Source organism: Citrus sinensis, chromosome 3 (genome assembly GCF_022201045.2).
Source record: "Citrus sinensis cultivar Valencia sweet orange chromosome 3, DVS_A1.0, whole genome shotgun sequence".
NCBI lineage: Eukaryota > Viridiplantae > Streptophyta > Magnoliopsida > Sapindales > Rutaceae > Citrus > Citrus sinensis.
The window spans coordinates 23,303,447-23,306,761 of NC_068558.1; the positions used below are offsets into that span (position 1 = coordinate 23,303,447).

General features: G+C 36.4%; 1 non-coding gene across 1 annotated transcript; it reads left to right on the plus strand.

Annotated features, from left to right (window-relative positions):
• Positions 1-1,457: 1,457 nt before the first annotated feature.
• LOC127901627 (small nucleolar RNA R71) lies at positions 1,458-1,564 on the plus strand. The gene has a single exon (XR_008053871.1). It is a non-coding gene; the product is annotated as a small nucleolar RNA R71 (small nucleolar RNA).
• Positions 1,565-3,315: the final 1,751 nt, after the last annotated feature.

A 3,315-nucleotide genomic window follows, 5' to 3' on the forward strand; every position in this document is an offset into this window, starting at 1 on the left:
CAGGAAAATAAAACTTGTCTAACTGGATAAGTACGTCCTCTACAATACCACGAGGTATTTTCATGGACCGATCTATAAGCTGTAACACTATTGGAGTTGGGTGTAATTCTCCCAGTCCAAGTTTCACAAATACTGAATAAGGCAACAGATTTACACTAGCTCCTAAATCCAACAAAGCATTCTCAATTGTGTGGTTCCCTATGCTACATGAGATAGTGGGGGAGCCTGGGTCTTGGCATTTTAGAGGAATTTTGTGTTGCGGTATAGAACTAACGTTTTCTGTTAAAAAGGCCTTCTTTTGAATGTGAATGTTTCTATTTTTAGTACAAAGGTCGTTAAGAAACTTGGCATAAGATGAAACTTGTTTTATAGCATCAAGTAAAGGGATGTTAACACTTACCTGTTTGAAGATTTCAAAAATCTCACCTGTGGATTTTCTTTTCTTTCTTTTAGCTAACCTCTGAGGAAATGGAGCTTTGGGAATATATTCTCGTGGGTTGGTTTCTTCTTTCTCTTTCGATGGTAAGTCCTCAACATTCACAGGTATAATTTGATTTTGTTTTGTCACTGGCATCTCCACTTTGTTGTCGACTTTTTTCCTTTTCGCAAGGTCATGACAGCTTTGACCTCTCCGTGCTGCTGTGGTGAACTGGTACTTACTCATGCACTCCTTTAGGATTAGGCACTGGTTGACTTGGAAATTTGCCTTTCTCAACAGTCATTGGCAAGGTTTGAACTGAAGAAGTAAGTTGTCCCACCAGCTTCTCGAGGCTTGAAACTGATTGGGCTTATAAGTTGAAGCCTGCTTTCATCTCATTTCGTATTTCATCAATAGTTCGGTTCTGTTGCTCAATTGTGGAGTGAGTAACATTCTTGAAATTTTGGAATGCATCCTCCCATGGTCTGGGTTGAGAGTAGTTCTGGTTCTGATTGTGTGGTCTACATGGTGGCTGAGAGGCTTGAAGAACTTGAGGAATTAGTTGCATTCGTGGAACTGGAGCTGTTGGTCCATTCTGTTGGAATTCTTGAGACCATGAAAAATTGGGGTGGTCTCTTCATTCAGGGTTATATGTGTTGGAGTATGGGTTGTAATTAGATGGTTTTCTCATTACACCTATGGCATTGGCTTGATCTGAGTATGAGTCATTGTCATGTGGTTATATTGATTTAGTAGTCGTTAACGATGTTATTTGTCGAAAAAGACCTTCAACCATCTCTTTGACTTCTTTAATTCCTAAACTTAACTCGCCAATGTGAACCTCATTTACTCCCTTAATTCTTTTAGTATTCCTGAGTGATCGACTCCGTTGTTGGGAATTATCTGCTTGTCGCTGGAAGAATTCCCAAATCTCTGATGCACTTTTTGACATTAGCTCTCCTCCACTTGTTGCCATTAGCCATTCTTGGACATGTGGCAATAATCCCTCCAAAAGGTATTGGCATTGGTACCATTTCTCGTACCCTGATGTGGACACTTCAAGAGTAGCCCATTGAATCGCTCCCATGTTTCGAAAAACTGCTCGTCTTCTCTCTGGGTAAACTCTGAAATTTCCCTGCGAATAGCATTGATTTTATGTACTAGGAAATATTTATTAAAAAATTTCATTACCATTTGTTCCCATGATGTAATGCTATTAGCAGGCAATGTATTGAGCCATGAACGAGCTCTATCCTTTAAAGAAAATAGAAATAGTCAAAGTTTAACATCATTGTTTGAAAAATTATCATATTTAAAAGTTTGACAAACGGCATGAAAATTATTCAGATGATTATATGGGTCCTCATTTTCTAGGCCATAGAATGTTGGGAGACAATTTAGCACACTAGGTTTTAGTTCAAAACTCCTAACAGCTACATTTGAGTATCTTATGCATGATGTGCTCAAATTAGCTAAGGGATTGAAGTAGTCCTTAAATGACCTCTCCTGTGGTGGTGGTTGTTGTTGCAAATCCATTTCAATTTTATCTTTAATTACAACGTGTTTGTGTGTGCGAAGTGTTTTTTCAAGTTCAAGGTTTATAGGCTCAAGATTAGGTAATAATGACATTCGACCATGCATGCAAAGAACACCAAACAATTAAAAATAAAGAAGGAGAAATTATGATACTAACCTTATCGTATTGTTACAACCTTTCTATAAAAACACACTAAATCATAATACATGAAATAAATTAAAAATAAATTAATAAGATAAACAAAAAAAATTACAAAGAAAAAAAAATTAACTTGAAAATTAAATTACAGAATTTTAAAGAAGAGAAAAAGAAAAGAAATTCTTACCTCTAAATTCATATTCACTTTTTTAAAAAAAAATTACAAGAAAACAATTAAAAGAAATTATTTATAAAATTTAATTCTACGAATTAAAATAACTTCCCTCCCTGGCAACGACGCCAAAAACTTGTTGTACAAATTTTATTGAACTCGCAAGGGCACGAATCTATTGTAGAATAGATCAATTGTAACGAGTGTCGATCCCACGAGGAGGTGGATTTTAATTATGCGTAGAATTAATTTTCTATGTGGGTGGTTGGATTTGTGGTGAAAATGATTTGGACTATCCTAAAATTTGAATTAAAATGGCGAGAATAAATCGAAGAGAAATCTATTAAATGAAGCGCTTGGGTATCTGGATCTGCATCAACATGGACCATGGGCTAAATATTCCTTATTAGTGCCAATTAAATCATGAGGGGGGAATCCACACCTCATGAACCACACTCTAATCAATATGGTGCTAAGGGCTTATCGTGCCAAATAATAATAACCTTGTACTAGAGAGCCGGTGAAATTAGGGCGGTATCTAGAAGAGATTATTACTATTTGTCGACGAAAAGTCGAAACATCCACAAAAATTAGAAGGGAAGAGAAAATACATTTACCAAATAAAGCCCATGGCACATGTTGAGACTTCATCTTCACCCCAAGCTTAAAAGAAAATTAGCTACTCATAATTGAACTAGGGGCAAAATGAAAATTTATTTAAATACGTAGAAAATACAATATGGAGAAGGAATTACAGAAAATTGAACTCAAAAATGAATTCAGGGATACCAAATTAGGGGGGAGAGCCCCTTTTTTATAGATACATTGAGTAAATCATAGCCATCGGATTAAGAATATTTTGGACGCTCAGGATTGCGCCACGTCATCAGTCAATAGTACGCAGTTTGACCACACGGTTTGAACAGTAACGCGGTTTGGTTGTAAGTTATCCTGTGTATATGCATGTACCGTACGCACAATTTTTGGTCCATTGATATGCTGCCACGTCACCGATCAACAGTACATAAGAATTTTAGTCCTATAGAATCG